Genomic DNA, 12,590 nt, shown 5'->3' with positions numbered 1-12,590 from the left:
AACATATAAATATGTTATATTCGGATTAAAAACAAGCTCTGAAAATTAAATATATAAAATTTATTATCAAAATTAAATTTTCGAAATCAATTTAAAAACACTTTCATCTTATTCCTTGTCGGTTCCTGATTCCAAAAACATATAGATATGATATGTTTGGATTAAAAACACGCTCAGAAAGTTAAAACGAAGAGAGGTACAGAAAAGCGTGCTATCCTTCTCAGCGCAACTACTACCCCGCTCTTCTTGTCAATTTCACTGCCTTTGCCGTGAGCGGTGGACTGACGATGCTACGAGTATACGGTCTTGCTGCGTTGCATTGCGTTCAGTTTCATTCTGTGAGTTCGACAGCTACTTGACTAAATATTGTATTTTCGCCTTACGCGACTTGTTTTTCTTCTCGTGTCCCTTTGCTTGTTTGTAAGTTAGTTTGTTGATTTTCTGTTTGTTTTAATTACTGTTGATGAATTGTACGCTCTTAATATATATTTTACGCGCAAAGTAAACATTTATTGCCGGCGTAAAATTGAAAATATTGATTACGCCTTCCTAGGCAAACCTGAGGTGGTGATCCGAATCATTGATACGTATTGGAAGGACTTCATTTACAAATAAAGAAATAAATAAGCCGTTTTAGTGATTTTTCCCCGGCGACATCCACCTTTCGAAGCCCAAGAGACATTCGCAGTGATGTAATTTGGAAACATCTGAAATAACTAACTGTAAAATGCTCCGTTACCGTTGCCGATTATTTCTTTTCATACAAACAGGATTTCACCTTCTGGCGATAATCTCTTTTGCGTTTGATTCTTGATTCTTTAAATTAATTTTTTCAGTGCTATTTAGTTGTAATCCATTACCCAAGCAGATGAAACCCGTGTGAATAACTGAACACTTAGACACTGATGTTCAGATGGTACGTGTGTGGTTACATAATTACAATAACCAAAATTGCAACCCGAACTGTCCAGTGAAGTGCTTTTCCAAGTTGCATGTGAGTGTGTGATTGTGTCTGTTCGGAGCGCTTCTAAGAAATTGTAAAAGTTTATGCGTAAGCATTTGCGATTTTCCGGTCTTGTACTTTTTCGTCAGTTTTCAGCAAACTCAGTTATATCATGTCACATTAGTGTGTGTTTCTCTTTTCTTTTATTTTTTCGTGTGTGTGTGTGTGTGTGTGTGTGTGTGTGTGTGTGTGTGTGTGTGTGTGTGTGTGTGTGTGTGTAGTTAGTTGTGGTTTTTTTTCAAAGATTTGTTTTTAGCCAAGTTGATAGAGCGCTTGGGCGACTTACTTAAAAAACAAAAACAAAACTTCCCTTTTTTTCCAACTAAGATCCTTTATACTCGTTTTAGGAATGGGTATGCTAAGTACATTTTTCTTGGCGAATTGTTGTGTTAGCTAAGCAACATTACGTGAATCGTTAAAACATGTGGGTTTTGTTTTTTAAAGTATTCCCCGCTTAACGAATTAAGATTTCTATGCAAAACAACGTGTGTTAACCCCATGTACAAAAACAGTACATGTAGTACATGCTTGAAAGTGCAGAGTGCTGTTGCGTCCAAAGAATTGAGTATTTCAGTAAATATGTCGACTGGTGATAAACACACATACAAACACGCGCACGCATTAACAAATCATAGAGAAACAAGCAAACAATTCGCAGAACAAACGTATATTAATGTGTGTGCATGCGTGAACGCGTCCATTCGTTTGCTTGACTAACTGACAATGTCAATCACGCTTTTAGAAGAGAACCGCTGATTTCAACGTGGTATGGCTTTTACGCGGTCTTATGAGCCTTCTGTAAGACGAGCAGCGTTCGGCCTGTAACAAAACAGACCATCCAATAAACACCAGCGAAGATTTCATTGACGCGGCGGTCAAGTGTTTTGAGTGGAGTGGGCGGAGCATTGGGTTTATCACATGACCATTTGGGCCAATGGATGAATGTATTTAGTATGTGCGCTACTTTACTGGCGGACCACGAAGCTCGAAGAAGGTGTCAACTTGATTTCTTCATGCAATAAATCGTTGGCAGTAAAAAATGTTGCCCTTGGTGGAACGGGAGCCGCTCAGAAGAGGCGTGATAGAACTTGTGCGCGGTTCATGCATACACAACAATCATTTTTCTTTCAAGGTTTTATTTAACACTATGTGTTCGTAAAAACCGTTGCTCAACAACAAAAATAAATTAATTAATATTTTTCATCCTATACATGCCGCTACAGAAGCACACAGGGAGAGGTAGACGCGGCGAGTCGTGTCGTCTGTGAGGTAACGATCGTGTCAAATCATAGTATCTGTTAACGACGCGCCGAACCAAGGTCAGGGGGTGGAGACAGGGGTAAAGAAGGAAAAATATGTGTATTCAGATTCATTCTTCTTTCAGTTGATCAGCTTACTTGACTTCTATTTCCCGAAAGTTTTTTTTGTTTTGTGCGCAAAATTATCGCTTGTTGTCGTTGTGGTATAGGTGGTTGTCGATATTTTTTCTTCTCAACATCACTGGCTTGATTTGTTTAATGATATATGTAGCAGGCAGCACACGTCTGTTTCAGAAATCGTTTGAACGTCTGAATTCTGTTATGATACAACAATATAGATGATATACAACTTTTACATGAGAGAAGAAAGTCAAACATTATCTACCTAGAACATGTTGTCTTGTTAAGTTAGCATGCGTATTTTGTGTTCTATGCTATTCCTACTCATGCAGATGTCGAGTGCATTTGAGGTAGAAAAATAACAACAACCGGCAGTTTTGTCGCGACATTTCTCGCAATAATGTTTTGGTAAAGTTTACTTTCCTCGTCCGGATTTTCATATGTAATTTTCCATGATGTTCGACCTGCAGCCGACTGCGAATTACTCTTAAATGTTTTGAAAGTTGCAACGCAAGTAAGCGTTTCTATCTTTCCATGAACTTTTGTTGTTGTAGTATATCATTATGACATATCTGGGCCCCGGCCGAGATTCGAACCCGCGACCCTAGGATCACAAGTCCACAACCTGAGCTACCCGGTGTAGGATCCGGTCCGGTCCCCCCTCTGAAGTAGTCCCCCGGGGGACCAATTCGTGGCAAAAACTGCTCTATATTGGTCCCCCCTTAGACATCCAGCCTCGTTTTCGACTGGTCCCCCTGGGCGAATTTGGTCCCCCCTCGCATCCAAAATAGGCCCCCTCTCGAACTGATCCCCCTCTTTTCTAACAAATGTAGAGCTATGTCAGTATTTATTTTTAACTTTATTGTTATAGTGTGTGTCAACTCAGTAGAAAACGTGACTCTGGATCTCTCTCACTCTCTCTCTCTCTCTCTCTCTCTCGCCCCCCACACTTTCTCTCCTCCCCCCATCTCTCAAACACACACACACACACACATTATGCACGCACGCACGCGTGCACACTCACTCACGCACGCACGCAAACACACACACACACACACACACACACACACAAATACACACACACACACACACACACACACACACCTCTTTCGTTATATTTATAATTATTTTCATTTTTGTACAGAGAATTTATTCAAGATGATCTTGAACTGGGTGAAGGTTACAGTGTCAAATCTAAACTTTTAAAAGTGATTTAACTTCGTAGATTTGCCGTTCTATGTAGCCTATACTTTTGTTTTTTATTTTCTCTCTCTTTTTTTTGTGGAATGAGAAAACGGTCGCCACGCTTCTTGACACGTCACGTGACTCGTGTCAAACATGCCTATAATTATAAGTACACGACAATTCATTCCGTCAGCCAGTCTTCGTTTTTCATTGACTATCATCATGGACGACACTCTGTATGACAACGTGTTGAACTATTTAAAAAATGGCACTTACCCTCTGACCGCGAAAGGGGAAAACCGTGATGTGACTAAAGTTAAAAAGAGACAGTTGAGAAAGACTGCTGCAAAATACACAATTCGAGAGGATGTGCTCTACCTTGACGGAATCCTCGTAGCAAAGAGGAGCCAGGTTCCAGAGATAAAAAAAAATTAAATTTTTTTTTCCTATGGCCCTGTGGGGACAATAAAGTTTTGTAACAATAAAGTTAAAAATAAATACTGACATAGCTCTACATTTGTTAGAAAAGAGGGGGATCAGTTCGAGAGGGGGCCTATTTTGGATGCGAGGGGGGACCAAAATCGCCCAGGGGGACCAGTCGAAAACGATGCTGGATGTCTAAGGGGGGACCATTATAGAGCAGTTTTTGCCACGAATTGGTCCCCCGGGGGACTACTTCAGAGGGGGGACCGGACCGGATCTTACACCGGTCTCCCTTGAAGCCAATCGGTGTCATGTGTTTGAATCTTTAGTCCGATCGTGCAATCAAACCTGTCCAATGAAAGCTTGTCCACCACTTTGTCTATAACGACCACACGAAATATATATATATTTTTTTTAACATATTGTAAAGTTTTGACTAAATGTTTTAACTTAGATGGGGAATCGTGACTAGGGTTGTGGTGTAGGGCCTACGTAGTACGTGTGTCTGTCTGTGGGTCTGTGTGTATGTATGTGTAGAGCCATTCAGAGAAAACTACTGGACTACTGGAGGATACGTTTCTTTGATGACGTAATATCTGGCATTTTGTACAAGTTTTGGTGGCACTGTCACACCCTCATTTTTGGATTCATTTGATTACAATTCTGTAAAAGTAACTTTCGACAAAATCCGGACAACAGGATTGCATTTCAGGATTAAAGCTTGCAAATTATTTTTTGAGTTTGGCCATTAAAAGTCAGAAAATTGTATTTAAAAATAAAATGTGATGAATCGATCCAAAAAGATGTAATCTTATTCTTGATCATTTTCTGATTTCATAAACAAATCTATGTGTATCGATTGAACACTGGATTTCCCTTCTTTGAGCTATGTGACGTCAGAGGCCGACAAAACGTCTGTTTAGGCGGCCAGCCGAGACTACAAAATAGTGCATGTTTGTGTGCGTTCAATCATAAAAACTACAAGAAATTCTACCCAGATACATAAATTTTATTTGTATATTTTACCAAAATATGACAATTTACACATATCTCGACAGTCGTTCACCTCGACCGCTAGCGCGGTCTCGGAGGAACACTGACTGTTTCGATCTGTGTAAAATGTCCTATTTTGGTCAAAAATACATACAACGTTTAATGTCCTGTTTGGATTAAAACAAGCTCGAAAAAAAATATATAATAGAAAAAGCACAATTTCACAAGAAGCGCTTTACACTACTGCGCTATACTGGCTTTCTGTGGCGTGAATGCGACAGCGGTCGCCGTCAGGTATGAAATCGACACAGTTTTGTCTTCGTATTGTCTTTCATAATCACACCGGTGACACTGTGACGGTTCCCCTACGCTTTGTGTTCGGTGCCCTGACCCCTTGTGTTCGGTTCCCACTCGGTTCCCACACGCCAAAATTCGCGGACAAAACATCCATTTATGGTAGTATTACGCAATGTTGCTCTCTGAGAATGGTCTTGTTAGATCTGTGAGTGTTTACACTACATGCCTAGGTGCTGTTGGATTGAAGGTTTTTGATATTTTAGCCGTTATTAGGTAGAATGCCTTCCACTTTACTGCAAAACTGCATAATTCGTAGCATCGGCAAGAAATATCCTACCAAAAAATGCCTGCTTGGAACTGTCGTTGGTCCAGCAAAAAGTTCAACATGTCTGTAGCAGACAGCCCAAGTTTCAAGATTGTAGGGCCATCCAAACAGCCGTAATAATAAAAACAACAAAAGTAGTCAGTGAAATTGGCTGTGTTCGGTCCCCACACACTTTTGTGACGTAGGCGTGACGGTTCCCATAATTCATTGTGTCGGTCCCCACTTTCTGTGTCGGACCCCACTTTCGACCTAATTTCTCTGTGACGGACCCCACAACCAGCCTATTTTGTGTCGGTCCCCACACCTTCTTGGATTTATGACTTGCCGGTTACTTGTATCATTGTATTCATTGAATCTAATTGTCTCGGAGTTATTTTTCAGCAAAAACCGGCAAGGCAGCACCTTTTGTGATACCAAGTAAGTCAGATGACATCAGTATGTGTGTGTATGTGTGTGTGAGAGAGAGAGAGAGAGAGAGAGAGAGAGAGAGAGAGAGAGAGAGAGAGAGAGAGAGAGAGAGAGACTAACTTTATTAGTTAATGCCACAAATAATATATAACATTATTTATCTCTGGGACGGTTCCCAGTATACCAGCAAATTATGTGTTGATCCACCCACACCTTCTTGAACTGGCCTTCCCAATATCTACTCTTAGTCTTAAGGCCTTGGAGATATGCAATTTGGCACATTTTTAAAATAAAAGATCCACCTGTCGTATGTGAGATTCAGTTTTCAGAGCAAAATGCTGCCCAGGGACTTCTAGTGGTGATTGAAAAAAAAAAGAGTACTTGCCTGTGTCAAGTATGTGTCTTTATCCACGCTTGTTGTAAGAGGCAACTTTTCCCAGCTCCTTGTGTTCCTGACTGCTTTCTCTTAAAATTAATTACTTTATGACAGTCAGAATACAATGGAACAAGGCTACATAAACCCTGACAGCCTACGACAACGGCCCGACTAAGGCTCAACACCGCGCCAATAAATTCAGCATTGGGCCAATGTTGGGCCATGATTGCTCCGTTTTCGTAGGCTATCAGGGTCAAAGATACATATTGGTAAACTAGTAAAATACATGTTCAGCATCATCAGCAATACCACAAAAGGATTAAAACAAGAAATTCCTCCGATAGGAACTACACCCCCGTCAAAGGGAAATAACCTTCTCAGTTGGTGGCAGTGAGAATGGTTATTTCCCTTTGACCAACGGGGGTGTCCGTCTATACCAGGCCTTGTATAATTTTAATCCACCAATAACTCCCTAACCGTGTGTTTGACTGGTCCCAATTTTTGTAAGGACCGTCTCAGGAATGTATAGAACCTGTTCACCAAGTTTGGTGACGATCGGTCCGTTCATTCTTGAGATCTACTTGCGAACACAAACACATCGAGTGAAACCTATACACACCCCTATACCGGGGGTGTAAAAATCCTATTAGCTGTATGTCAGCGGCACAATGCAACCAGAACCAGCGTTTATGTGGAGTGATCGGGTACTGGTCACTACCGCGAGCGTCACTACCGCGAGTACCACTACCGCGTCTCACACTAAAGTTGTGTTTCCGTACCCGCGATAGCGTTTTTCCAGCGGTGCGACGAAAATCAAGCACATAGAAAATGACCGGGAGTGTTTCCACACGCGCGACGCGTTAGCGGCGCGACAAGCGGCAAGCGACGCGATTTTTTTGAAAGGGTCCTGGAGCGATTTTTTCGCGTTGTCGCGCGGCAACGCGGGAGTTTACAGATTTTACCGCATGTTTAAAACGCAAGTACGGAAACACGTCACGCGTTTGCGCGCGTTTTCTTTTGTCGCTGCCGCTGTCGCGGGTACGGAAACAGAACTTACCGCGAGTACGACACTACCGCGAGTACGACACTACCGCGAGTATAACACTACCGCGTGTCACACTACCGCGAGTATAACATTACCGCGTGTCATTTTATGACTTCCATGGCTGAAGGCAAAGGTTGAAATGTTTCCTTGAAATATAAAACAAAAAGGCCTGGTCTGTTCTCTGAACACTAATTCAATGTTTGTCATGCTAACCAAGAACTCAAAACGATCAGAACACACTATCAGAATACATATAGAATGGGTTGCTTCCAATCAAAGCCGTTAGAACACAAACTCACAAGAAGTAAGTTTGCATGCGTTCTCTCTACGGTTATGGTACTCGCGGTTGTGGTACGCGCGGTAGTGTGACACGCGGCAGTGTTATACTCGCGGTAGTGTCGTACTCGCGGTAGTGTGACACGCGGTAGTGTTACACGCGGTAGTGTCGTACTCGCCGTAGTGTGACACGCGGTAGTGACGCTCGCGGTAGTGTCGCATAACCGGAGTGATCTGGAAAGGTGTCAATCTCTCTCTCTCTCTCTCTCTCACTCTCTCTCTCTCTCTCTCTCTCTCTCTCTCACATACACACACACACACACACACACACACACACACACACACACACACATACTGATGTCATCTGACTTACTTGGTATCACAAAAGGTGCTGCCTTGCCGGTTTTTGCTGAAAAATAACTCCGAGACAATTAGATTCAATGAATACAATGATACAAGTAACCGGCAAGTCATAAATCCAAGAAGGTGTGGGGACCGACACAAAATAGGCTGGTTGTGGGGTCCGTCACAGAGAAATTAGGTCGAAAGTGGGGTCCGACACAGAAAGTGGGGACCGACACAATGAATTATGGGAACCGTCACGCCTACGTCACAAAAGTGTGTGGGGACCGAACACAGCCAATTTCACTGACTACTTTTGTTGTTTTTATTATTACGGCTGTTTGGATGGCCCTACAATCTTGAAACTTGGGCTGTCTGCTACAGACATGTTGAACTTTTTGCTGGACCAACGACAGTTCCAAGCAGGCATTTTTTGGTAGGATATTTCTTGCCGATGCTACGAATTATGCAGTTTTGCAGTAAAGTGGAAGGCATTCTACCTAATAACGGCTAAAATATCAAAAACCTTCAATCCAACAGCACCTAGGCATGTAGTGTAAACACTCACAGATCTAACAAGACCATTCTCAGAGAGCAACATTGCGTAATACTACCATAAATGGATGTTTTGTCCGCGAATTTTGGCGTGTGGGAACCGAGTGGGAACCGAACACAAGGGGTCAGGGCACCGAACACAAAGCGTAGGGGAACCGTCACAGTGTCACCGGTGTGATAATGTGAGTTCGAAGGGTTGACTGAATGTATTAATTTCGTCTACGCGACATGTTTTATGATATTGCTTATTTGTCAACTGCGATCACATGTCTAAACGGACTGCGGCTGCCAGTTTCGGCCCAAACTAACGTTCACAACCTGTCTTTCACAACCTTTAAAATCATGTTTGTTTTAAATTTATTTTTTTAATTACATTGTACTATCTCTACATCACCAATAAATAAAATTCATACACTACCATCTTGCTATACCAACTGCTAAACGTATCAGGCGGACGGGACGGCTCTCAGTTAGCCGAATGCAATCACGTTGTCTTCTGCGCTTGAGTGCACCCCATACACACCTCTTGACATACTCTTGAAAGCGATAAGACACCACCCGAGTAGCCAACGGCGGCTTTCTTTAATTGCGATAACAACTCGGGTAGACAGTTTCAAACTGTCGTTAAAGACAGGTTCAACTACACTTACTTTTAAGATGTTACATTATGGAGGTCAAAATGGCCAATTTTCTGTAGTTTTTTGGGGAACAATCTATCCTGTTATTGTATTAAAAAAGAAGCTTTAATTTTTCGGCACTATATTTGATTATGGTGGACTCAGTGGAACTCATTCTGATAAGCATCGCTCCACGGCTATTGCCAGTTGTCTCTCTGACCGGACGCTACAGTCCTACGCGAATCTATATAACAAAAAAAGAATACAGAGTTATCTCCCATAAATTATGTTTTTCGCGAGCACTGATCTAAATTTGAGATCAGTGTTCGCGAGACGAAAATGATTGCAGATTGGCCGACTTCGACAGTGATCTCCGTTCTGTTCTTCACAGTTATGATAAAGACATCGTTCTAAGGTCAAAACAAGTCGACATTTTGGGACTGCTGCCGGAAGGAGACCGTAATATATGGTTTCATCTCTGTCAACTGGTTACAGAAAAAATCGTCTGCTCCAGTGAGCGCCGAAACCAAACGGTTGATTATCACGTGACACTTTTGCCATATTTAGAATTGTTTGCACAGTAAATACAGCCGCGAAAAATAGCTCGCTTGAAACTGTCTTACATTTCAATTCCTTCGTAATTTTAAAATTACAAAACACCATGAAAAATCATTATCGACGATCGCGAATCTACTTATATCAATAATACATTACAAAAAGCTCTAAATATGCACACACACACACACAAAAATCGGTTTCCTTACCAGACAAGGAATCTCAAGGCATCCTGTCAGGGAGAGAATGACCTGAACTCCTTTTGACCTGAGTTCAAGATGAGTGGAACTGTCCTAACATTCTCAGAGAATTATTTTCAAAGTTTATGTTTGTTTTAAACATTAATATGTGAAAACAGAATTAAGTTAGGTGATCAGCGATGCTGTCAAAACTACTCACATGACGTCATATATGGCTGGTTTTTAGTGTTGATATTTTTGTTTCGAGCGACAGATTGACTGATTTGTTTCATATCGCTTAACCGGTATTTATTGTGGGTTTTTTTTAAACATTTTTTATTGGGTGTTTTTTGTGTTTGTTGTTGTTGTTGTTGTTGTAAGTACGCTGCTGGATTACACACACACACACATACACACACGGCTGAGTCTGCAGGTGACCCGTCTGCAGTTTTACTAAATATTGCTCGTCGTCGGCGTGTGCACTTTCAGTAAATCTTTTTGTCTTTCTTTGCATCCATATTGTGACACAATGAAGCCGTCCACGCTGGGTGGTGGGGGTGGTTTGGACTCGATAGATAAAATATTACGATTTTTAGCATAAAGAAAACAAATCCGAATTTTTGAGCGATGGGACAATAAAATAATGAAAAGAATTAAATAAATCTAATTGATCCCTTGACTTTGGGGTAGCGCAACTCTGTTGCTACTAGCTTTCTTCTGGGAGAATGCGACCCGAATTTCCCAGCGACAAAAAAATCTTATAGATCCCTTGACTTCGGGGTATCGCGACTTTGTTGCTGCTAGCTTTTCTCTGCGAGGAAGCGCCCGAATTTCCCAGCGATGGGACAATAAAGTAATGAGAGAAAAAAAATCTAATATATCCCTTGACTTTGGGGTAGTGCGACTCGGTTGCTGATAGCTTTTCACTGGGAGGAAGCGACCCGAATTTCCCAGCGAATAGACAATAAAGTAATGAAAAACAAAAATCTAATATATCCCTTGACTTTGAGGTAGCGTGTCTCTGTTGCTGCTAGCTTTCCACAGAGAGGAAACGCCCCGAATTTCCCAGTGATTGGACAATGAAGTAAAGAAGAAACAAGTCGCGTAAGGCGAAAATACAATATTTAGTCAAGTAGCTGTGGAACTCACAGAATGAAAGTGAACGCAATGTAATTTTTCAGCAAGACCGTATACTCGTAGCATCGTCAGTCCACCGCTCATGGCAAAGGCAGTGAAATTGACAAGAAGAGCGGGGTAGTAGTTGCGCTAAGAAGGATAGCACGCTTTTCTGTACCTCTCTTTGTTTTAACTTTCTGAGCGTGTTTTTAATCCAAACATATCATATCTATATGTTTTTGGAATCAGGAACCGACAAGGAATAAGATGAAAGTGTTTTTAAATTGATTTGGACAATTTAATTTTGATAATAATTTTTATATATTTAATTTTCAGAGCTTGTTTTTAATCCGAATATAACATATTTATATGTTTTTGGAATCAGCAAATGATGGAGAATAAGATAAACGTAAATTTGGATCGTTTTATAAATTTTTATTTTTTTTTACAATTTTCAGATTTTTAATGACCAAAGTCATTAATTAATTTTTAAGCCACCAAGCTGAAATGCAATACCGAACCCCGGGCTTTGTCGAAGATTACTTGACCAAAATTTCAACCAATTTGGTTGAAAAATGAGGGCGTGACAGTGCCGCCTCAACTTTCACGAAAAGCCGGATATGACGTCATCAAAGACATTTATCCAAAAAATGAAAACAACGTTCGGGGATTTCATACCCAGGAACTCTCATGTCAAATTTCATAAAGATCGGTCCAGTAGTTTAGTCTGAATCGCTCTACACACACACACACACGCACACACGCACGCACACACACACGCACATACACCACGACCCTCGTTTCGATTCCCCCTCGATGTTAAAATATTTAGTCAAAACTTGACTAAATATAAAAACATCTGATAGATCCCCTGATTTGGAGGAAGCGCGACTTTGTTCCTGCTAGCCTTCCATTGGGGGGAATTGACCCGAATATCCCAGCGATGGGACAAAAAAGTAATGAAATAAGAACCAAAACATTTAATAGATCCCTTGACTTAATTTGGAGATGACAAGAAAATATCGGGCGTATTTACGTGATTTGTAAATCGCGGGGCGATTGTTTTACATTTTTACGAATCACGGGTTAACACGCTCGCATATTACGTCTTCTATGCTATTCCTTCTGATTCTTTCTTTATTTGGTGTTTGGTTTAAACATAAGTTTATTTTAACAAAGGTTACAATTATGACATGTATACAAAGTTCACAGAAACAGCAACAAGCTAGAAGCTTATAGTGGTGTTCCTGCATGACAGTACAACATAAGGCGGTAACGGCTGAAAAATGTGTCTCAATAAACCAAATCTATTAATAACGTAATGAACGTTGCATAATGATGATAAAGAAATACAGTAAAGGTAGGAAGGAGGGAAAGAAGATGAATAAAAGAAGAGGGATGGGTAGGAGATGTGCAGAAGTTAAAGTTGTTGTCCGGCTTGTAGAGCATTTATTCTGATTTACCCAAAGCGGCCTGAACGTTTAATGAACGAGTGTACGGTGGAAAAAAATTTTCC

Source organism: Littorina saxatilis, linkage group LG4 (genome assembly GCF_037325665.1).
Source record: "Littorina saxatilis isolate snail1 linkage group LG4, US_GU_Lsax_2.0, whole genome shotgun sequence".
In the NCBI taxonomy this organism is placed as follows: domain Eukaryota; kingdom Metazoa; phylum Mollusca; class Gastropoda; order Littorinimorpha; family Littorinidae; genus Littorina; species Littorina saxatilis.
This window is presented reverse-complemented; position numbering follows the sequence as displayed.